Raw genomic sequence first — 26217 nt, 5'->3', positions numbered from 1 at the left:
CAGGATCTGCATTTTTATTATGCTGCAGCTGAGGACACATTCTGGACTGTGTCCTGATTGGTCATCAGTACTATTTAAGGCAGTGAGGACTTTGCCTCACTGCCGGTTATAGCGTTCTGTCCTCAGTCCTGCTGCCTGCTTGTGCTATCTGTTTGGTTCTTGCTACCTTGGATTTGACTACCCGTATTTTGACCCCTGCTTGTTCTTGGACCTGTGACCCTTCTCTTCTGACCTCGACCTTTTGCCTGGATTTCGGATTTTGCTTCTCTGCCTGTGTGTCTGACCCTTCGCTTGTCTCTGGATATTGCATCTGTGCTTGTGACCCTTTGACCTAGGATTCTTCTTAACTACAGCCTGCCAATCACTTCACTCCTGGGTACTCCTTTAAGTCAGTATGCGTTACTCGACCCTCGGTCGGCCTACAGCCCAGTCTGTCCCCACCACTAGGGGCTCCAGCGAACACCGGGCCATCAGAGTAGTCCCCGAGTTTCACTGTACTGGCTTTGGAGTTCCTAACACAAGTTAAGTAAAAGTAGCAAAAAGAGAAACTTAAAATCATCTGCGGAGAAACGTAAAGTTGCCAATATGCCATTTACGACACGGAGTGGCAAGGAACGGCTTAGGCCCTGGCCCGTGTTCATGACTAGTGGTTCAGCTTCACCCAAGGATCTTAGCCCTCCTCCTCCTCCCCCCCTACAAAAAATTGAAGAGAGTTATGCTGTCAGCAACAAAACAGCAAACAACTCTGCCTTCTAAAGAGAAATTATCACAAATCCCCAAGGCGAGTCCAAGGGTGTTGGTGGTTGTCAAGCCTGACCTTCCCATCACTGTATGGGAAGAGGTGGCTCGGGAGGAGGCTATTGATGATGTAGCTGGCGCTGTGGAGGAACTTGATGATGAGGATGGTGATGTGGTTATTGAAAATGAGGCACCAGGGGAGGAAACAGCTGATGTCCATGGGATGAAAAAACCCATCGTCATGCCTGGTCAGAAGACCAAAAAATGCACCTCTTCGGTCTGGAGTTATTTTTATCCAAATCCGGACAACCAATGTTTGGCCATATGTAGCTTATGTAAAGCTCAAATAAGCAGGGGTAAGGATCTTGCCCACCTAGGGACATCCTCCCTTATACGTCACCTGAATAGCCTTTATAGTTCAGTGGTTAGTTCAGGAACTGGGGCTAGGACCGTCATCGGTACAGGGACACCTAAATCCCGTGGTCCAGTTGGATACACACCAGCAACACCCTCCTCCTCAACTTCCTCCACGATCTCCATCAGATTCAGTCCTGCAGCCCAAGTCAGCAGCCAGACTGACTCCTCTTTAATACGGGATTCATCCGAGGAATCCTGCAGCGGTACGCCTACTACTGCCACTGCTGCTGTTGCTGCTGTTAGTCGGTCATTTTCCCAGAGGGGAAGTCGTAAGACCGCTAAGTCTTTCACAAAACAATTGACCGTCCAACAGTCGTTTGCCATGACCACAAAATACGATAGTAGTCACCCTATTGCAAAGCGTATAACTGCGGCTGTAACTGCAATGTTGGTGTTAGACGTGCGCCCAGTGTCCGCCATCAGTGGAGTGGGATTTAGAGGGTTGATGGAGGTATTGTGTCCCCGGTACCAAATCCCGTCGAGATTCCACTTCACTAGGCAGGCGATACCAAAAATGTACAGAGAAGTACGATCAAGTGTCCTCAGTGCTCTAAAAAATGTGGTTGTACCCACTGTCCACTTAACCACGGACATGTGGACAAGTGGTTCTGGACAAACGAAGGACTATATGACTGTGACAGCCCACTGGGTAGATGCATCCCCTTCTGCAGCAACAGCAACAGCTGCATCAGTAGCAGCATCTACAAAATGGCTGCTCGTGCAAAGGCAGGCAACATTGTGTATTACAGGCTTTAATAAGAGGCACAACGCTGACAACATATTAGAGAAAATGAGGGAAATTATTTCCCAGTGGCTTACCCCACTTAGACTCTCATGGGGATTTGTGGTGTCAGACAATGCCAGTAACATTGTGCGGGCATTAAATATGGGCAATTTCCAGCACGTCCCATGTTTAGCCTACACCATTAATTTGGTGGTGCAGCATTACCTCAAGAGTGACAGGGGTGTGCAGGAGATGCTTGCGGTGGTCCGCAAAATTGCTGGACACTTTCGGCATTCAGCCAGTGCCTACAGCAGACTAGAGGCACATCAAAAAACCATGAACCTGCCCTGCCATCACCTCAAACAAGAGGTTGTGACGCGCTGGAACTCCACCCTCTATATGCTGCAGAGGATGTAGGAGCAGCAAAAGGCAATTCAGGTCTACACAGCCACCTACGACATAGGCAAAGGAGTGGGGATGCGCCTTAATCAAGCTCAGTGGAGACTGATTTCCGTGTTGTGCAAGGTTCTCCAGCCGTTTGAACTTGCCACACGAGAAGTCAGTTCCGACACTGTCAGCTTGAGTCAGGTCATTCCCCTGATCAGGCAGTTGCAGAAGCAGCTGGAGAAAGTGAGGGAGGAGCTGGTAAACCATTGCGATTACACCAAGCATGTAGCTCTTGTGGATGTAGCCCTTCGTACGCTTTGCCAGGATCCGAGGGTGGTCACTCTTTTAAAGTCAGAGGAATACATTCTGGCCACCGTGCTCGATCCTCGGTTTAAAGCGTATGTTGTGTCTCTGTTTCCGGCGGACACAAGTCTACAGCGGTGCAAAGACCTGCTGGTCAGGAGATTGTCCTCTGAAGAGGACCGTGACATGCCAAAAGCTCCACCCTCATTTTCTTCCACATCTATGGCTGCGAGGAAAAAGCTCAGTTTTCCTAAAAGAGCCGCTGGCGGGGATGCTGATAACATCTGGTCCGGACTGAAGGACCTGCCAACCATTGCAGACATGTCTACTGTCGCTGCATTGGATGCTGTCACAATTGAAAAAATGGTGTAGGATTATTTTGCTGACACCATCCAAATAGACATGTCAGACACTCCATATTGTTACTGGCAGGAAAAAAAGGCAGTTTGGAAGCCCCTGTACAAACTGGCTCTATTTTACCTGAGTTGTCCCCCCTCCAGTGTGTACTCGGAAAGAGTTTTTAGTGCAGCGGGGAACCTGATCAGTGAGCGGCGAAGAAGGTTGCTTCCTCACAACGTTGAAAAAATGATGTTTATAAAAATGAATAATCAATTCCTCAATGAAGTACAGCACTGCCCTCCAGATAGTACAGAGGGACCTGTGGTTGTGGAGTCCAGCGGGGACGAATTGATAATGTGTGAGGAGGAGGAAGTACACACTGTAGGGGGAGAGGAATCAGGTTGAGGATGAGGACGACATCTTTCCTCAGTAGAGCCTGTTTAGTTTGTACAGGGAGAGATGAATTGTTTTTTTGGTGTGGGGGCCCAAACAAACCAATCATTTCAGCCACAGTTGTTTGGTAGGCCCTGTCGCTGAAATGATTGGTTTGTTATAGTGTGCATGTCCTATTTCAACAACATAAGGGTGGGTGGGAGGGCCCAAGGACAATTCCATCTTGCAACTTTTTTTTGGCATTATGTGACCATTCAACAGTTATTTGCCATGTTCAAAAAGTAAAACAAAATGTCAACAAATTCAAAAAATTAAACCAAAAGTAAAATGCCCTGTCATTATTTAAAACAAGAGGTATTGACGTGCTAGAATTACTGTAGTGTTTATATGTTATAAACACTACACTTGGAAGTTAGAGGACGTATTGTGGCCCCGGTACCAAATTTAGTACCGGGGCCACTCCACTATGCAGTCCAGATAGAGGTGTATCAGATATTAAACAACGTTGACTGTTGTTGCAAAATTTTTAAATAATATTGTGGGGAACACTACACTATGCAGTCCATAAACTTTTTGGGTGGAATTCAGACCCGTGGAGGGTTTTTTAATTATATTGTGACCCCGGTAAAAAATTGAGTAGCGGGGCCACCCCACTACGCAGTCAAGAAACTTTTTTTTTTGGGATTCAGACCCGTTGAGGGTTTTTTAATTATATTGTAGGGACCACTCCTCTACGCAGTCCAGATACAATTTTTGGTGTAATTAACACCAGTTGATGGTTTTCTTATTATATTGTGGTGACCACTCCTCTACGCAGTCCAGGTACATTTTTTGGTGCGATTCAGACCAGTTCAGGGTTTTTAAATTATATTGTGGTGACCACTCCTCTACGCAGTCCAGATACATTTTTTGGTGCGATTCAGACCAGTTCAGGGTTTTTAAATTATATTATGGTGACCACTCCTCTACGCAGTCCAGGTACAATTTTTTGTGTAATTAAGACCAGTTGATGGTTTTCTTATTATATTGTGGTGACCACTCCTCTACGCAGTCCAGGTACATTTTTTGGTGCGATTCAGACCAGTTCAGGGTTTTTAAATTATATTGTGGTGACCACTCCTCTACGCAGTCCAGATACATTTTTTGGTGCGATTCAGACCAGTTCAGGGTTTTTAAATTATATTGTGGTGAACACTCCTCTACGCAGTCCAGGTACATTTTTTGGTGCGATTCAGACCAGTTGATGGTTTTTTTAATATATATTGTTGTGACCACTCCTCTACGCAGTCCAGGTACATTTTTTGGTGCGATTCAGACCAGTTGATGGTTTTCTTATTATATTGTGGGGACCACTCCACTACGCAGTCCAGAAAGATACCTCGTTGCAACGTTTTGGACTAATAACAATATTGTGAGGTGTTCAGAATACACTATAAATTAGTGGAAATGATTGTTATTGAATGTTATTGAGGTTAATAATAGGGTAGGAGTGAAAATAAGCCCAAAAACTTGATTTTGAACTTTTTTTGCTTTTTTCAAAAAAAATCCAAATCCAAAACCTTAAATCCGAACCAAAACCTTTCGGCAGGTGTTTTGCGAAACAAATCCGAACCCAAAACCTTAAGAAAATCCGAATCCAAAACACGAGACACTAAAAGTCGCCGGTGCACATCCCTACTTTGGTTATGGAAATGTTCTGTGAGAAATAGTGGTGGCAGAGTGGACCATTGACTAGAAATCCATTTTAGTCTCACTGGGCAAAAGTTGTAAAATTTGTCACCACAATTTCTGGGATTTTTTATCAATTAAAAGAGTCAAGCTAAATTGCAAAAAGCAGAAGAGGTTGAAAATTTTCCAGCATTTTTAATCTTGACGTAAAAGCGTCTGCAATTGGAAAATCTTAGTTAGCTGTTTTCCCAACTATTTTTGTAGCTAATTAATTCAAAATGAACAAATAAAAATCAAACTTTTAATGATATATTGCCAATTATTAAACATGACATTTTTTACAACTTTTGATGAGCAAGTAGACCAGAATTAAAAATGTGGATCTCTTCGTCTAGACAAGCAAATGTTCTGCTTTAAGGATAATTCAATTCTGTTTGTGTTTCCACTCAGTCAAATGTAGTGCACATGACATCGGGAATCCTCCAAAGCACAATCCTTCGATAGCTCAGCTGGTAGAGCGAAGGATTGTAGAGGAGCTTAGTACAGAAATCCTTAGGTTGCTGGTTCCACTTTGGCTCGAAGGATAGTCTTTCATATCACTTTAGAGGGCAATTTGCATGACTTGTGCTGTTTAGCTTTATTAGTTAGAGAAACTGTAACTTATTTTAATTTCTGCTGCCTGTTAATCATCCTGCATGCTGCTGAAACTCTAGTTGGGTAATTATGGCTTCTGTGCTTTGTTGAAGTACAGTGCAGAGGCAGATGATAAAGACACGAGTTCTGATACAGGGAATACTTTCCATAGCTCTTTGCAACTCATTAATATGGAAATGAGAACCTTTTGCACTTCCTGGAAAGAGGCCTCCAGACGTCACACATGGATTTATTGCATTGTTACCTATCATGCTGGTTTGGCATTTACCGATCTGCAAGTGGTCAGGGACGTGCCGTGATGATGCAAATCACAACATCAAACATCGCCCACCTCACTGATCACTGAGTGGTCTGGAGAGAGATGATGTTCAAAGCTATATCAAATCCTCAACCTGGGCTTGGTTATTTTGCTGCGGTGGTCATCTACCTAACAGGTGAGAGGTAAGCAAGCGCTCTACCATTTCAGCTAATTCCCCATGCCTCCTCTCTGATGGAATTGAAATGATCTCTTGAGTACCATGTCTCAACATATTTGATTGTTTTGATTTCTCTGTCATTTCTAATCTTTTTCCCAGGTTTTTAAAGATTTTCTATAATATAGTGTTACTGTCACGGGCACTAGGAGTCTTTACCCAGGGATCACCAGGTGATAGGCTTACCAGAGCAGTATAGGTGGTAATATGGTACTCTGGTAGCAGGGTGATCACGGAACAGGAAATAGCAGATGATGAGATGCTCAGGAAAGTCTATGACTAGCAGCACTGGCAATATGGAGGTAGTAATACACGAGGAACTGTATGGACAAAGGACACGTGAAGGTAGTCAGTGGTCTGCGGTAGCAAGTTGTACCACTGCTATAGTGAGGAGGAATGTCCAACAGAAACGAGGAGGGGATGAGAGTCAGCGGTCTGCGGATAGCAAGTTGTACCGCTGTCAGAGTGAAGGAATGGAATCCAAGTGGAGGTATCCGGGGAGTCAGTGGTCTGCGTTAGCAAGTTGTACCACTGCTATGTGAGAGGATACTGGAACAGGTGAAACTGTAAACAGGAGTCAGTGGTCTGCCACTAGCAAGTTGTACTACTGAATATATATGTGAGGAGGTGCACGGGGAGAGACTGCAACACAATATATACACGGGCACCTTGACTTTGATCCACAGTAATATGCACAATATAAATGTATAAATGACTGAACAACACTGCCAATATAGAAAGTCTCTTGAAGTAATCCGGCATAAGATAACACAGTCAATGATGGCAATAGACTCAGCGGATAGTACACTCCAGAGGAGAACCAACACAGTCCAGCAAGGTATGCAATACACAGCACAGTCAATGGGAAGTATGCATACCGTGGTTCAGGAGAAGGCAGTCAGACAGGAGTGCAGAGATACCTGAAGGGCAGGAGGCCAGCAGGATACAAGTCCCTGGATGGGTGAAGCAGGGGTCTAGCAGGTGCAGCGCACAGGTAGGTAGACCAGCAGGGAACACAGGAAGGCGTGGAGAGCGGATCAGCAGTAGATGGATGAGTAGCGCTGAGAAGTAACAGCAGCGGGTCTCTGCGGGAACACGGAGGTAACCAATAGCAACCAGCAGGTGCAGTAACGATGGGACACCGGAGCAGAGTTGAACTGGAACAGATGATCACGGAGAGTAGCGGGTAGCAATAGTGGCAGCAGACTCAAGGAAACACGGTAGAGTAGACAAGGACTGAAGACTGAAGCGCACAGAGGCAGCGGATAGGAATCAGCTAAACAGTCACGATGAAACACAGACGGGTTGCAGGTTGAAGACTGTAGTGCACGGAGGCAGCGGATAGGAATCAGCTAGCAGTCACGATGATGAAACACAGACGAGTTGCAGGTTGAAGACTGTAGTGCACGGAGGCAGCGGATAGGAATCAGCCAAACAGTCACGATGATGAAACACAGACGAGTTGCAGGTTGAAGCCTGTAGTGCACGGAGGCAGCGGATAGGAATCAGCTGGCAGTCACAAACATGAACAGGTGAGTGGATGTGGTTGAAGCCTGTAATGCACGGAGGCAGCGGATAGGCATCAGCTAACAGTCCCAATGATACATGGTAGAGTTGAAGTGATTAGAAGACTGTAGTGCACGGAGGCAGCGGATAGGAATCAGCTCACAGTCACGATGATACGGTAGATGGTAGAAGTGGTATGGGAACCACAGTAGCAGAAGTGGTTTGGAAACCACAGAGGTAGAAGTGGTTTGGAAACCACAGGAATCAGCAGGGCTGAATAAACAAGGAAACACAGGAACACCTTCAGAGACTCATGGGGAATGAGACTCCAAGATCAGGCAATGTGGTGATGACCACAGGTGCTTAATATAGGGAGGTTGCCTGATCTGCCAATTAAGTTAAAGGAACATACACTGGAGGTATAGAAAGGGCTGCGCATGCGCAGTCCCTCAGGATGGAGGACGGCCACGGTTCCTAAATGTCCGGGAAGAAGCACTCACAGTCCGGTGAGTGACAGTACCCCCCCTTTTAAAGGTGGGCACAGAACGCCTGGAACCGGGCTTGTCCGGATTTTTGGAATAAAACTTCTTCAGAAGGGCAGGAGCATTAAGATCTTCAGCTTTGATCCATGAACGCTCCTCAGGACCAAAGCCCTTCCAATGAACGAGGAAACGGAGGACTCCTCGCGAAATTTTTGCATCCAATACCTCAGTAATCTCGAAATCCTCCTCCTGATGAACTTGAACTGGCTGCGGTGCTGAGGAAGGAGTCGAGAAACGGTTGATGATGAGAGGTTTGAGCAAGGACACATGGAAGGCATTGGAGATCCGAAGATTCTTAGGAAGAAGAAGTTTAACACATACTGGATTGATAACTTGAATGATCCTATATGGACCAATAAAACGAGGGGCGAATTTCATAGATGGAACCTTCAAACGAATATTTTTGGTAGATAACCAGACACGATCTCCAATTTTTAGTGGTGGAATAGCCCGCCTCTTCTTATCTGCGAAAGACTTATATTTGTTAGATGTCTTCTTTAAACAGGTTTTGACCTGAGACCAGATATTTTTGAAGGTCTGACAAGCAGTCTCCACAGCAGGAACTTGGGTGGGCGGGAGGGCAGGAAATTCCGGAAAAGACGGATGGTGACCGTAGACCACAAAGAATGGAGTTTTGGATGATGACTCATGGTACATGTTGTTATGGGCGAATTCAGCCCAAGGGAGCAATTCTACCCAGTTGTCTTGGTTGGCTGAAGAGAACATCCTAATAAAAGTCTCAAGATCTTGATTGACTCGTTCCGTTTGTCCGTTAGATTGCGGATGGTAAGACGATGAGAGTGCTAATCGTATGCCCAAGGTTTTACAAAGGGCCCGCCAGAATCTGGAAACGAATTGTACTCCTCTATCTGACACAATCTCAGACGGACATCCATGAATGCGGAAGATTTCTTTAATGAAATGTTCAGCCAGAGTAGACGAGGAAGGTAAACCGGACAGAGGGACGAAATGAGCCATCTTCGAAAATCTGTCTACCACTACCCAAATAGTATTGTGATTCTTACTTGGTGGCAAATCAGTAACGAAATCCATACTAATATGGGTCCAAGGCTTGGACGGAATGGGTAGTGGTCGCAGCAACCCTGCTGGAGTTCTGCGGGAGGATTTGAACTGAGAACATAAATCACAGGAAGCAATAAACTCTTTGACGTCTCTCCTCATTGAAGGCCACCAGTAACTACGAGAGAGAATCTCAAAGGTCTTATGTTCACCGGCGTGTCCAGAAAAACGAGAGGCATGGAACCACGAAAGGATTTTCCTCCTCAGAGTAGGAGGCACGAGGGTCTTCCCAAATGGTAGCATTTTGGTGGATGAAGCAGCCAGAGAAATACATTTGGGGTCTAGAATAGCATGGTTGGGAACCTCTTCTACATCAGAGGACGTCACAAAAGCTCGAGATAGAGCGTCAGCTTTCTTGTTCTTAGCAGCTGGTTTGAAGGTTATAATTAATTCAAAACGGGAAAAGAAAAGAGACCATCTTGCTTGACGAGGGTTCAAGCATTGAGCAGATTGCAAATATGACAAGTTCTTATGATCCGTGAAGATCGTCACCGGATGGCGAGCTCCTTCCAACAAGTATCTCCATTCCTCTAATGCAGCTTTGATGGCCAGCAACTCCTTGTCCCCGATAGTATAGTTTTTCTCTGCGGGCAGAAGACCCCGAGAGTAGAAGGCACAAGGATGTAATTTTTGTTGCTCCGAGCGTTGGGAGAGAATAGCTCCTAAGCCCACATTAGAGGCATCTACTTCTAGGAAGAAGGGGAGTGTCACATCAGGTTGTCGCAGAATGGGAGCAGACGAGAAGGACTCTTTGAGGATTTGAAAGGCTTGGAGAGCCTCAGATGACCATTGCTTAGTATTAGCCCCTTTCCGAGTTAAGGCCACAATGGGAGATGCAATGGATGAGAAGTCTTGAATGAAGCGTCTATAGTAATTGGCAAAACCTAAAAAACGCTGGATGGCACGAAGAGTAGTTGGCTGAGGCCAATGTAGTACAGCATTTACTTTGTCTGGATCCATCTTCAGGCCAACTCCGGAAACTATATACCCCAAGAATGGAATCTGGGGTAACTCGAATGAACATTTTTCCAATTTACAGAACAACGAGTTTTTCCGTAGTCTGGAGAGGACCTCTGCCACATGTTGGTGATGAGAAGGCAGGTCCTGTGAGAAGATCAATATGTCGTCCAGGTAGACAACGACACATACATATAATAAGTCCCGAAAGATCTCATTGATGAAACCCTGGAAAACCGCGGGGGCATTACACAGCCCGAAGGGCATTACTAAATATTCGTAATGCCCATCTCTGGTGTTAAACGCGGTCTTCCATTCGTCACCGGAACGGATTCTAATTAAATTGTAGGCACCACGAAGATCCAACTTAGTAAATATCCGAGCTCCCTTGATGCGATCAAATAGCTCAGTGATCAGCGGAATGGGATACCGATTCTTGATAGTAATGGCGTTGAGTCCACGAAAATCTATACAAGGGCGTAATGATCCATCCTTCTTTTTGACGAAGAAGAACCCAGCTCCAGCGGGAGAGGTGGAAGGTCGAATGAACCCACGCTGGAGATTCTCCTGTATGTACTCAGATGTGGCTTGAGTTTCAGGTAACGAGAGAGGATAGACCCGACCCCTGGGAGGAGTCTTGCCAGGTAGAAGGTCGATCGGACAATCCCAAGAACGATGAGGAGGAAGACGTTCAGACTGAGCTTTATCAAACACATCGGCAAATGAAGCATACTGAGGAGGGAGTCCCGGGGAGGACGATGAGATGGAAGATTGCTGTACTTTAAGAGGAATAACTTGAGAGAGACAACGATGGTGACATTCAGGCCCCCAAGACGTAACTTGAGGGGTGCGCCAGTCAATCTGGGGAGAGTGACATTGAAGCCATGGAAGGCCTAAGACAATCGGACTTGTCGTAACAGGAAGAATTAAAAACGAAATTTCTTCATGGTGTAGTACACCAATCTGAAGGGTTACTGGAGACGTACTCTGGGTGATGAGACCATTGATGAGACGTGATCCATCTATAGCCGTCACAGTAATGGGTGTTTTTAAAGTGATCACTGGTAGGGACCATTGATTCACTAGTGATTTAGAAATGAAATTTCCTGCTGCTCCGGAATCAATCAATGCCTGTGACTCAAAGGATTTGGTAGCAAAGGAAATCGTAACATCGAAAGCGCAGACTTTAGATTTCATAGACAATGGAGAGGACTCCAGGGACCCTAACTTCACCTCTCCAGAACTAGTTAGGGCCTGGCATTTCCCGATTTCTTAGGGCAAGAACTGAGCATATGTGTGGAATCAGCACAATAGATACAGAGTCTATTCTTTACTCTTCGTTTCCTCTCTTCTAAAGATAATTTGGAACGTCCTATCTCCATGGGAATCACAGAAGGTGAAACTGGACGAAATTGAGGGTTTAAACGAAGAGGTGCTTTAGCAGAAGTTGTTTTCTCAGATTCTCTTTCACGAAATCTCATGTCTACACGATGGCAAAGAGAGATCAAATCTTCTAGTGACGAAGGAAGCTCTTGGGTAGTCAGTGCATCTTTAATTTTATCGGAGAGCCCCTGCCAGAAGGCGGCAACTAATGCTTCAGTGTTCCACTGAAGTTCAGAGGCTAAGATCCTAAATTGAATGACATACTGTCCTACTGTATGGGAGCCTTGTCGCAAACGAAGAATGCTGGAAGCAGCGGAGGTCACACGACCTGGTTCATCGAACACACTTCGGAACGTGGAAATGAATTTGGCACTATCTTGTAGAATTGGATCGTTTCTTTCCCACAGAGGGGAGGCCCAAGCCAGGGCTTGTCCAGAAAACAATGAGATAAGATAGGCCACTCTGGAACGATGGGTAGAAAAATTTTGAGGTTGGAGTTCAAAATGGACTGAACATTGGTTAAGGAAACCTCTACAAGTTTTGGGGTCCCCGTCATATTTTGACGGAGTAGGCAGGTGAAGCGTAGGAGCTGTAGACACCTGGGATGGCACTGGGGAAACGGAGGAAAGCACAGGAGCTTCAATACTAGCTGTAACAGTCTGTCCAGATGTTCCTTGGGAGGTTAACGATTGGTAACATTGAAGTAACAGCTGTTGGCGAGCATCCTGTTGCTCCACACGGCTGACCAGATGCTGCAGCATCTCTTTAGCAGTAGGTTCCGTATCTGGGTCTGTCATGGCCTGATCTTACTGTCACGGGCACTAGGAGTCTTTACCCAGGGATCACCAGGTGATAGGCTTACCAGAGCAGTATAGGTGGTAATATGGTACTCTGGTAGCAGGGTGATCACGGAACAGGAAATAGCAGATGATGAGATGCTCAGGAAAGTCTATGACTAGCAGCACTGGCAATATGGAGGTAGTAATACACGAGGAACTGTATGGACAAAGGACACGTGAAGGTAGTCAGTGGTCTGCGGTAGCAAGTTGTACCACTGCTATAGTGAGGAGGAATGTCCAACAGAAACGAGGAGGGGATGAGAGTCAGCGGTCTGCGGATAGCAAGTTGTACCGCTGTCAGAGTGAAGGAATGGAATCCAAGTGGAGGTATCCGGGGAGTCAGTGGTCTGCGTTAGCAAGTTGTACCACTGCTATGTGAGAGGATACTGGAACAGGTGAAACTGTAAACAGGAGTCAGTGGTCTGCCACTAGCAAGTTGTACTACTGAATATATATGTGAGGAGGTGCACGGGGAGAGACTGCAACACAATATATACACGGGCACCTTGACTTTGATCCACAGTAATATGCACAATATAAATGTATAAATGACTGAACAACACTGCCAATATAGAAAGTCTCTTGAAGTAATCCGGCATAAGATAACACAGTCAATGATGGCAATAGACTCAGCGGATAGTACACTCCAGAGGAGAACCAACACAGTCCAGCAAGGTATGCAATACACAGCACAGTCAATGGGAAGTATGCATACCGTGGTTCAGGAGAAGGCAGTCAGACAGGAGTGCAGAGATACCTGAAGGGCAGGAGGCCAGCAGGATACAAGTCCCTGGATGGGTGAAGCAGGGGTCTAGCAGGTGCAGCGCACAGGTAGGTAGACCAGCAGGGAACACAGGAAGGCGTGGAGAGCGGATCAGCAGTAGATGGATGAGTAGCGCTGAGAAGTAACAGCAGCGGGTCTCTGCGGGAACACGGAGGTAACCAATAGCAACCAGCAGGTGCAGTAACGATGGGACACCGGAGCAGAGTTGAACTGGAACAGATGATCACGGAGAGTAGCGGGTAGCAATAGTGGCAGCAGACTCAAGGAAACACGGTAGAGTAGACAAGGACTGAAGACTGAAGCGCACAGAGGCAGCGGATAGGAATCAGCTAAACAGTCACGATGAAACACAGACGGGTTGCAGGTTGAAGACTGTAGTGCACGGAGGCAGCGGATAGGAATCAGCTAGCAGTCACGATGATGAAACACAGACGAGTTGCAGGTTGAAGACTGTAGTGCACGGAGGCAGCGGATAGGAATCAGCCAAACAGTCACGATGATGAAACACAGACGAGTTGCAGGTTGAAGCCTGTAGTGCACGGAGGCAGCGGATAGGAATCAGCTGGCAGTCACAAACATGAACAGGTGAGTGGATGTGGTTGAAGCCTGTAATGCACGGAGGCAGCGGATAGGCATCAGCTAACAGTCCCAATGATACATGGTAGAGTTGAAGTGATTAGAAGACTGTAGTGCACGGAGGCAGCGGATAGGAATCAGCTCACAGTCACGATGATACGGTAGATGGTAGAAGTGGTATGGGAACCACAGTAGCAGAAGTGGTTTGGAAACCACAGAGGTAGAAGTGGTTTGGAAACCACAGGAATCAGCAGGGCTGAATAAACAAGGAAACACAGGAACACCTTCAGAGACTCATGGGGAATGAGACTCCAAGATCAGGCAATGTGGTGATGACCACAGGTGCTTAATATAGGGAGGTTGCCTGATCTGCCAATTAAGTTAAAGGAACATACACTGGAGGTATAGAAAGGGCTGCGCATGCGCAGTCCCTCAGGATGGAGGACGGCCACGGTTCCTAAATGTCCGGGAAGAAGCACTCACAGTCCGGTGAGTGACAGTTACGAGCCGCGGCGGTGCCCAGCCGCCGCGACTCACTCACCCGTGTCCCGGCCGTCGCCATGGCGACCGGGACGTCATTTCTGGCCATAACCCGGCCGTTGCCGGGGCAACCAGCAGACACTTCAGAGCTGCGTCCCGGCAATAGGAGGAAGCCGGGCGCAGCGTTCTACAGCCTGTGGGCTAATTAATATGGGCAGATTATAGGAGGCAATTACAGGCATTAGCCTGCAACTGTGCAGGCCAGGGGCAAGCCCTGATTGGCTCTATTAGTGACTGCTCTATTAACCTGCAGGAGTGTGTTCAACCTGTGATTGGTTCAGCTGGGTATTTAAGGCAATGAGGTCTGCTGCCTCATTGCCGGTTATAGCTTCTGTGCTCCAGTCTGCTGACCTGCTTGTTCCAGTTCCTGTATCCTGTATCTACGTTTGACTTCCCGTGTATGACCCTTGGCTTCGTATTGTATTTCGCTTGTGTTTCCTGTGGCCCTGATCCTTGGCTTGTTTACCCGTTCTGCTACTTTGCCTGTGACCTCTAACCTCAGCTTGTTCATCATTACTGTTACCTGCTGCCGGCCTTTGACCTCTGCGTGGACCTGACTCTTCTTGCCTGGGTTCTCCCCAGCCGGTACACACTTCACGACCCTCTGTCAGTCTGCAGCCCAGTCTGTCCCCACCATCAGGGGCTCCAGTGAACACCTGACTGGCAGAGTAGACTCCAGGTTGTGTTGTGCCGGCTGGAGGGGTTCCTAACATATAGAAAAGAATAAACCTACTTATCAAGGGTAAATGTCTGTAATAATCATACAGGCTCTTTCCATTAAAAATGTTTCAATTTCTGGTGAAAAATTTAAGTTTGACAGTATAGCTAATTCTTTCAAATTTCTTTTTGAATGTCTTTTTGCCAGGTAGAACTTCAAAAAAAGAGTGACATAATTGACTTATAATTGGGAAACGTGTTGAATTGAAGGATGCAGTAAAACCACTATTATATCATAGAAATCAAACCTCTGAAAAGTGTTCAATGTTAAAAGAGATTTTCTCCCTTACTTTCCAAGTAAATAAATAATATGTTCAAAGCTATATCAAATCCTCAACCTAGGCTTGGTTATTTTGCTGCGATGGTCATCTGCCTACCAGCTGAGATTTTAAAGGCCTTTGGTATAATCAACAAACCTGATTGTAAATGTCACCAGTCTTAATATCAAAGAAAAGTTCTTGAATGGACAGATAAAAGAATGTTTAGAGAATGCAAGCATCAATCTCACTACCTCTTGCATGCTAAGCGAGCGCTCTACCATTTGAGCTAATTCCCCATGCCTTCTCACTGATAGAATTGAAATGATCTCTGGAGTACAATGTCTCAACATATTTGATTGTTTCGATTTCTCTGTCATTTCTAATCTTTTTTCCCGGGTTTTTAAAGATTTCCTATAATATTGAAAAAATAAGCCTACTTATCAAGGGTAAATGTCTGTAATAATCATACATTCTCTTTCCATAACAAATGTTTCAATTTCTGGTGAAAAAATGAAGTTTGACAATATAGCTGATTCTTCCAAATTTCTTTTGGAATGTATTTTTCCAGGTAGAACTTCAAATAAAGAGTGACATAATTGACTTATAAATGGGAAAAGTGTTGAATTGAAGGATGCAGTAAAACCACTATTATATCATACAAATCAAACCTCTGAAAAGTATTCAATGTTAATAGAGATTTTCTTCCTTACTTTCAAAGTAAATAAATAATATGTTCAAAGCTATATCAAATCCTCAACCTAGGCTTGGTTATTTTGCTGCCGTGGTCATCTGCCTACCAGCAGAGATTTTAAAGGCCTTTGGTATAATCAATAAACCTTATTGTAAATGTCACCAGTCTTAATATCAAAGAAAAGTTCTTGAATTGACAGACAAAAAAATGATTGGAGAATGCGAGCATCGATCTCGTTACCTCTCACATGCTAAGAGAGCGCTCTTCCATTTCAGCTAATTCCCCATGCCTTCTCATGGAAGGAATTGAAATGATCTCTGGAGTACCATGTCTCAACAAATTTGATTGTTTCCATTTCCCTGCCGGTAACGTAACTCCTAACTCACGAGCCCCCAAATTATTAAAGTAATTATGTCGTTTTAAAATAAGCATTGCCCAATCAATTGAATGTGTGTCCAAAGCACAAAGTGATTTATTTTTAACAGATGTAAATAGTCAATAATTCAATACATTATTATATCATGATAAAGTACAGTACAGCACAGCCAATACCAAAAGATAAGTACATACCAATGCAATCGCTTGCGCTCCCTACGCACTCACCGGACCCGATGGACAATATTCTGTATAGAATATTGTGTCAGAGTTGACTCAGGCCCCAGTGAGATGCAGTTAATATATATACAGTCAGTGTTTCATTGGGAACAATAGAGATGACGTAGATTGTTTCTATGGGTCCAGACGTTGGGTGGGTCCAGGCCAGACAGGTAATAGGTTGATTCAATCTAAGGAATCCAAAGGTGGGGGTCTTCTCTCCAGGGGGTCTGCTCCTTTTCATAGCCAGTATCATACAAAGGTTTTACTCTCTAATATCAATAACTAAAGTTTGCAATGTGCGATCTCTTCGCCGACTGCACCGGACACCTGCTGATGATTAGGGCTTCAATATGATATCAGGCATGACACCTTTCCTATTACCTAAACCTTTAATAACACTACAATGTACATATAATCAACATATATATATATATATATAGACTAATAATAAACCGAATACTATCTGCTCCTGAATTACAGTGTAACAGAACCAATATGAAATTATATAAATAACTAACTGTTGTAATGCGAGTGTGTGCGTGCGTATTTTACCGTGCGAACGCACCACGCCACGTAACACGTGGCGTACGCTTCGCAATACGCACGGCAAACCAATATTAAACCAATATACTTTCGTTCATCCAATTATACGACTTTGACAGTCCACCCTTTGATAGTACAATAAACTATCACCTTAAAGATGTTATAAGCAGGATCTCAGTACCACGTTTCATTGTTATGTAATACAAATCCCCCTTGGTGTATGTCCATGCTGTTTGTAGATCTAAACAAGTTATCATAAGAGAGAGTCTTAATCCTCTAAACGACTTCTTCTTTTACTATAAACCGTACACTTCTGGAGCTTGGAGATAACCTTTTGTATGCCCTTCAAGGGTGCAATAAAACACTTAATACATTATTTGGAAAGGTACATGGTACAGTAGAACGTGTATCAGCTATACAGAATTCTCTACTACAGTTCTTCAAGTTTAACATGTTCTTCTGTCCAACGCATGTCTTTAAGCTCAGAATACATTTAAACATTTCATGTTCATCAATAGCATCATCCTATGTCTATCAATAATGTCATATGCAATCTCCTTCAGCTTGCGTTAATATACACACATCTAATAATGTCACCAGTTCTTTTCATCAACACTTGTGGGCGGGCTATTGTCTGTTCGTTCTTCCCAGTCTCCCAATACTCAGATTTAACAGTGATCGGTTTGTAAAGCATTGGGAGACTTCAGACTAAGGGACCTAGGTGTCCTACTTTTTCCCCTAGTGACCTCCCACCTATAGTTCGGGTACCTCAAGAATATTTAGTGGAAAGAGAACTAATTCTACTTGATATAATCACTGAGGCACGCGTGAGCATGCCCAGCACTTTGTTTGGTCTAAAACCTTACCCTCCCAAGAATGATAATCATTCTCAAGGATGCCTGCTCAAGTCCGAATATTACTGGACTGGCATCGCTGGGTGTGTCTCTTTTTTTTTAACTATGGGGTCGCCGTACTTACGGACGTAATGCCACTCAGACAATAGCCCCTCGCACTTTCTCCAAGCTCCAAGGTTTCCAAATTTTCCTTTACCCCTGAATTGAATAGAGTAATTGGCCGGACTGATTATGCTACTAACTTCTTCCTCCCCAATACCTCCTTATCATTACCCGAACCAGTCTCTGTCACCTGCTAATAATCAAAAGAATTAACCGTCCTGAGAAGAGAGTGAAATGAGAGAACACAAAAGAGGAAAAACTACAACTTCATGCTGGACAACAGTCTTAGCCTTTGGCTCAGGTGCTACTAACTGCATTCGAGGCCTTCCAGTACAGACTCATGAGTGCCCTTGGACCCTTCTCTGAGTGTTGGCCCCTCTGCAGTGGGTGGTATGGGCACCAGTGTGTCTCTGCTACCCTTGAAGCCGTGAGGCTGGTAGCCTACACCTGGTACCTGTCTGGCAAATAACCTAAGCTTAAGAGATTTCTGCTCCACAACTTACTCTCCCGATCCAACATCCTGACAGTTAGTGTGACCTTTCAGGAAACAGTGTTTTGGACGTTCTCGGTTACTGTCTCACTATTTACCTTCTCTCTAGGTCTAACCTAGCCTCCCAGTTACAATCTCATCTCACGAGGGGTCAAGAACATTTCAAAAACTGACAGGTTAGGAGTCTGCCCAGGGGTGATCTCTTGGTAGCGGGAAAGGACTAGTGGCACTTCAATCAAGTTCCAACTCTTATTCTATTCAATTCATTCTACCGAGTACCACTACTTTATGTTCACACTGGTTTATGGCTAACTGAAAGTATGTGATTTGTTACCACTACTCATACATTATACATCTATTATCAATAACATGAATACCCCTATCATCTATTATAACTCTAGGACTATCACATTAAATAGCAAAAGCTTTGAGTATGATACAGTAATACATTAGACACATTTCAATACACCTCTACCCAGACATATTTCATTGGTACACCTGTGTATACTTGAGGATCCTGCATGGTGGTAATTGGATGACGTGTATTTGTTTTACCTGGAGGAAAACCCATCAGCAGGAGGGATATGGGATGGCTCTATTAGTCTACCTTGTCCATCTCTCCAGAGTCCACCAGACTCCTCACCACATCTCTTCACCTTCCAGACAGTTTATCCTTCAGGTAACACAAATCTTCCTATATTAACCAATATGTGTATGCGTGCATGTGTGTGTGTGTGTGTGTGTGTGTTCACCTTTTTAAAACTAAAACAATACAACGAAAAACAAAACAAAACATAGATTTGTTAGCTGTCACATAAAACCCTGCTGTCTATTTGACAGCTATGTTCTCCCTGGTGTGACAGCCATGTATGGTTGTGCGTGTAAGTGTGGACCTTACTAGCAGCTACTTCAGTTGGTAACTGTGTCCCTGTATAAAGTCCTCTATGTAGTGTCCTAATCATGTGCTGGTATTGCTATAAAACGATTTCTCAGTCACCTCAACATCGCCCTCTAGACTAGAAAAATGCTAAAGACCAATGTATATCAATCGATTTTCCCTCTGCCAACTCACATGTCATTCTCAGTACCTCATATTCAGCTACTTGACTAAGTGGGAAAAGGCAAAGAGGTCTCTTTCTATAACACTTTCTTCAAATATAACAGTATCCAGTACATGCCTCTCTAACAGTGAAAATTATAAAACATGAAAATTCTACATTTTCTAGGGTTTCACATTATGTCGTATCTTGTGGTAAAAATCCTACTCCAATGCTCTACACAGAGATGCATATCTGTAAGCCTATCCTCTAGCAATCTCCTGTCTCCACCCTTTGTGCATCCATAAAAAGACACATTTTTGTACAGGAGGCACGAACCAAAACAACAAAAAAACAAAAAACAAAACAGATATGCAATCTATAAAACATGAATCGTATTTCCACAACAGAACCTTTCTGCTTAAAAATCAGCAGTTTCTATACACATGAAAACAAAACCCCTGACTGTTTCTGTAACTTATGTCAATCTAGTGTGTGTATCTCTGAATTTGTCTTATGTAAAATCATAAAAATATGTTTTAGCCCCATTGTTGAGACTGTGTAATTTTATCTCTACCAGAGCAGAGAGAGAGAGAGAGGGAGAGAGAGAGAGAGACAGAGAGAGAGAGGGGGAGAGAGGTAGGGAGAGAGAGAGAGAGGGAGCGGGAGAGTGAGAGAGAGAGAGAGAGAGAGACTAGCGTTTGTGTAAAGAATGAGAAATAGGAAAGCAATGAATGATGGGAATACAAAGGTTTGAATACAAACATACATGTAGAAAGGGAGATTTTTACAACAAAATGACAGCTGGATTGGAAATGGCTGTATTCATTCCACTGTTCCCCTTAGCTATTTGCTAACTATGACCCCTCCCCATACTTGACTAGGGGTTCTTAACAGTGCAATCCAGTGTCGTCCGTCATTTGTTCATTAAGAACTCGGTATCTCATTGACTACATACTTTTTCAACGGACTTTTCTAATTATAATAGAGAAATGTAAAAATGTACTCTTAGTGACTCATATTTTCTCTGAAATACATAAAACGATATTTTGGAGCAAAGTATGTACATACTTCATTGTTGGATAATGATTCTCAGCCAAACAAATTATCATGAGTCACTGCAGCCTAAAACAAAAGAGTGTTCCAATTGTCTATTGTTAATTAGTCTTTCAAGAGTAATTCTTCTATTTCTCTATCTCACCCCTTTTAAACACTTGTCTATACTTCTTTTCTGTCACCTTTATCTGTGAAAAGAAAAACAAGATAGTTATCTTAAAACAGCAAACAAAACAAACATTTCTATTCTTTGCCGTCGGCTAGTGATTTAGGAAAACAAACATGTGACAACATAAAACGAACAAACAAAATCAACAAAGATTACTTTAAAAAAAATAAGTTTCTTTCTACATTTTGCACCTTAATGCTCACCACAGATTAACTCTAGAGTCGGCTATATTTCTCCCCCAGGAATTGGCTGCTATGAGGTGCACAGGAAACTGTTGAGAAGTCTCCGAGACTTGTGTGCGCCGTCTCTGTGGGTGTCTATGTGATTCCCCCTTAGATGGGCCAAGTCTCTTTGCTTCCGCTCTTGTCATTGTACAGTCCTGTGCTTGGTGTCCCATTTTAGTGCATCTAAAACACTTTCTCAACTCATGTTGTTTCTCTTCTTTTTTACAATCTCTTGCGAAATGGCCTTCTTCGTTACACTTAAAACACCTGATTTTTCTATGTTTCTTATTATGTGGGTTGTATGCTGGTGGTCGTGTGTGCAGTCCCTCTAGTGCTGGGATACTTACAATCATTACCCTATCACTTAGTGTCTCTTTCTGTTTATTCATACTTCTATCATGTTCTATAGCTGACTCCCTGAGAACACTTACAGTACTTCCTCTCCAGTATGGTAATGAAGTTTGCACCCTTTTTTTCAAGTTTTCCCTGAGTCCATCCATTAGAACGTGAACAGCAACCTCTCTGTAATCTTCATTATCTTTTATGTCTGGTACCCCAGTATATCTGACCATCTCCATCAGAGCCCTGCAAAAGTAGTCTGTTGCATTTTCACTATCATTTTGCTGGATACTAAAAATTTTACTCCAGTCCACTATCACTGGGAAATATATAGCCAACTGTGTGATTATATGTCTAATATTGTCCTGATTATCATCCTCGGTTAAGGATTCATCCTCCTCCAACATACAATCATTAATGAACTTTTGTATATCAGTATTGAGAGGAAGACAGGTCTTCAATAATACTCGCCAATCTTTATTAGTTGGCTCATACACATTACCATAATATCTAATAAACTGCTGACATTTGGTCAAATCTTTCCTAGGATCAGGGAAATCAGACAAAATTGAAAATGTTTCAGACCTAGTGCATGGATCATGCTTTGCTACATGTTTTAAGGGAACATCACTATTCCTGTCTGCTTTCCCATTGGGAACTGCTGCTGTGCAGACAGGATGTAAGTCTACCAAATCACTGAAACTAGTTGCTGAAATTGCTGCTGCAGTACAATGGATGTCTCCCCCTGTGTTAACCTTTTCATTATTCTCACCACTTTCAGCAGCTGCCCCTGCTGGTGGGACCGTTCCTCTTCTTTGTCCTGAAACATTACTTTTAACGTTACTTAAAACAACATACAAGTTACTAGTTACAGTTTTTACATTTTTGGTATTGGCTGTACTTCCCGCCCCGACCGAATTTATCGGGGGCGTGTTTGCGCTCAGTTCGCCACGCTTAGCAACGCACACTTCCGGAATGCTTGTTTCCGGTACGCTTACTTCCGCTGAACACGTGTTTTTCCTTACACTCACTTCCGCTGTGCGTTCGCTGCTCTGCCACGTGTTACCTTCCATTTGCCACGATTTTAAACAATGATTATGTGCATTTCTCACTTTCGTTGACTTAATCAACCGCACTTTATCTTTTACGGTATTTAGCACCTCTGCATTAAAACTCCCTGTTGTTGGGAAAGGCCTATCACAATCTTTGGTCATTTCAACCCACGTGTCACAATACACAGTTGCGTATGCACCATATTTTGCACACATGAGAAATCTCGCTGACTCAATAAGACCTTCCTTAGGCAGTAAATTGGCAATCTCTAGCGTATGCCTAGCACCCATGTTGAACAATATACCTTCTACCCAGAACACAGACACACCGCAATGCTCTGTTCCTTCCGGCCAAATGTGAAATACAGACACACCGCAATGCTCTGTTCTTTCCACCTAATAATTTCAACTCTGTTGCTACAATCACACCTAAAGATCTCTAATGCTCGGTGAACGTATTTCCTTTAGCCGCGTTCACTCGCTTTTTTCGCCCCTGGCGAGGATCCCTAATACAGAAATATCACTGTGGGCCCCAAGGGCTATCAGCTCCTCGATACCCTGGCTCAACCACAAAAATCTGCTGAGTTTATTATCGCTGGGAGCGCAAGTTAATACAATCAACCTGCCTTTCCAGTATAATTCCTCCTAGCTGCTTCACCAATTCGCACTAACGGTGCAATCAGATCGCACTGCCTACCAATACTAATTATTAGCAAACCTTGCGATCTATTGGTAGCGCTTTGCGAAAACCCGGTTTTCGCATTCGGTATACCTGCCCTGTATACCGTCCTTCAGTTGGGTAATCCGCCTCGTCAGACAGCAACTGAGCACCTCAACAATAAAACAGTGTATCTACGTTACAACATCACACACTATACACCTTTTCTGCGCAGAAAATTGAAAGTTCCCAACAACCGTAATAATGTCTCAGACGCTTTCACAAGTAATTATACTATGCATATAATAACTATCAAAACAATTGTTCAACCACGTGGCAAATCTACCGGAAGTTTGCGTACGCACAGCAGGAAGTACACATACACACAGCAATGCAATACACTTTAAACCATTAAAACGACAATAAAAAGAAACATTTTTCTTTCTTGTCCCTAGATTCTAATTAGCGTTCCTTCAGTCTATGCAACAACGGACATTCGGTTTCGCAACACACAGTGAACCACAGGTATTAGACGCATTACGTTCTTTCCTGCTTTATGCGACGCGTCCGTCAATCCACCCTTTGTTGAGGAACCGAATATCGTAAGCGTTGCATACCTGCCGGTAACGTAACTCCTAACTCACGAGCCCCCAAATTATTAAAGTAATTATGTCGTTTTAAAATAAGCATTGCCCAATCAATTGAATGTGTGTCCAAAGCACAAAGTGATTTTTTTTTAACAGATGTAAATAGTCAACAATTCAATACATTATTATATCATGATAAAGTACAGTACAGCACAGCCAATACCAAAAGATAAGTACATACCAATGCAATCGCTTGCGCTCCCTGTGCACCCACCGGACCCGATGGACAATATTCTGTATAGAATATTGTGTCAGAGTTGACTCAGGCCCCAGTGAGATGCAGTTAATATATATACAGTCAGTGTTTCATTGGGAACAATAGAGATGACGTAGATTGTTTCTATGGGTCCAGACGTTGGGTGGGTCCAGGCCAGACAGGTAATAGGTTGATTCAATCTATGGAATCCAAAGGTGGGGGTCTTCTCTCCAGGGGGTCTGCTCCTTTTCATAGCCAGTATCATACAAAGGTTTTACTCTCTAATATCAATAACTAAAGTTTGCAATGTGCGATCTCTTCGCCGACTGCACCGGACAGCTGCTGATGATTAGGGCTTCAATATGATATCAGGCATGACACCTTTCCTATTACCTAAACCTTTAATAACACTACAATGTACATATAATCAACATATATATATATATATATAGACTAATAATAAACCGAATACTATCTGCTCCTGAATTACAGTGTAACAGAACCAATATGAAATTATATAAATAACTAACTGTTGTAATGCGAGTGTGTGCGTGCGTATTTTATCGTGCGAACGCACCACGCCACGTAACACGTGGCGTACGCTTCGCAATACGCACGGTAAACCAATATTAAACCAATATACTTTCGTTCATCCAATTATACGACTTTGACAGCTGATTCTTCCAAATTTCTTTTCGAATGTATTTTTCCAGGTAGAACTTCAAATAAAGAGTGACATAATTGACTTATAAATTTAAAAAGTGTTGAATTGAAGGATGCAGTAAAACCACAATTATATCATACAGATCCAACCTCTGAAAAGTGTTCAATGTTAAAAGAGATTTTCTCCCTTACTTTACAAGTAAAAAAACAATATGTTCAAAGCTATATCAAATCCTCAACCTAGGCTTGGTTATTTTGCTGCGGTGGCCATCTGCCTACCAGCTGAGATTTTAAAGGCCTTTGGTATAATCAACAAACCTGATTGTAAATGTCACCAGTCTTAATATCAAAGAAAAGTTCTTGAATGTACAGACAAAAGAATGTTTGGAGAATGCGAGCATCGATCTCGCTACCTCTCGCATGCTAAGTGAGCGCTCTACTATTTCAGCTAATTCCCCATGCCTTCTCACTGATAGAATCGAAATGATCTCTGGAGTACAATGTCTCAACATATGTGATTGTTTCGATTTCTCTGTCATTTCTAATCTTTTTTCCTGGGTTTTTAAAGATTTCCTATAATATTGAAAAAATAATCCTACTTATCAAGGGTAAATGTCTGTAATAATCATACATTCTCTTTCCATAACAAATGTTTCAATTTCTGGTGAAAAAATGAAGTTTGACAGTATAGCTGATTCTTCCAAATTTCTTTTCGAATGTATTTTTCCAGGTAGAACTTCAAATAAAGAGTGACATAATTGACTTATAAATGGGAAAAGTGTTGAATTGAAGGATGCAGTAAAACCACTATTATATCATACAAATCAAACCTCTGAAAAGTGTTCAATGTTAATAGGGATTTTCTTCCTTACTTTTAAAGTAAATAAATAATATGTTCAAAGATATATCAAATCCTCAACCTAGGCTTGGTTATTTTGCTGCGGTGGTCATCTGCCTACCAGCAGAGATTTTAAAGGCCTTTGGTATAATCAATAAACCTGATTGTAAATGTCACCAGTCTTAATATCAAAGAAAAGTTCTTGAATGGACAGACAAAAATGATTGGAGAATGCGAGCATCGATCTCGCTACCTCTCACATGCAAAGCGAGCACTCTACCATTTGAGCTAATTCCCCATGCCTTCTTGCTGAGGGAATTGAAATGATCTCTGAAGTATCATGTCTCAACATATTTGATTGTTTCCATTTCTCTGTGATTTCTTATCTTTTTTCCCAGGTTTTTAAAGATTTCCTATAATATAGAAAAAATAAGCCTACTTATCAAGGTAAATGTCTGTAATAATCATACAGGCTCTTTCCATTACAAATGTTTCAATTTCTGGTGAAAAAATGAAGTTTGACAGTATAGCTGATTCTTCCAAATTTCTTTTCGAATGTATTTTTCCAGGTAGAACTTCAAATAAAGAGTGACATAATTGACTTATAATTGAGAAAAGTGTTGAATTGAAGGATGCAGTAAAACCACTATTATATCATAGAAATCAAACCTCTGAAAAGTGTTCAATGTTAAAAGAGATTTTCTCCCTTACTTTCCAAATAAATAAATAATATGTTCAAAGCTATATCAAATCCTCAACCTAGGCTTGGTTATTTTGCTGC

The sequence above is a fragment of the Mixophyes fleayi genome, chromosome 3 (genome assembly GCF_038048845.1).
Source record: "Mixophyes fleayi isolate aMixFle1 chromosome 3, aMixFle1.hap1, whole genome shotgun sequence".
In the NCBI taxonomy this organism is placed as follows: Eukaryota; Metazoa; Chordata; class Amphibia; order Anura; family Limnodynastidae; genus Mixophyes; species Mixophyes fleayi.
This window is presented reverse-complemented; position numbering follows the sequence as displayed.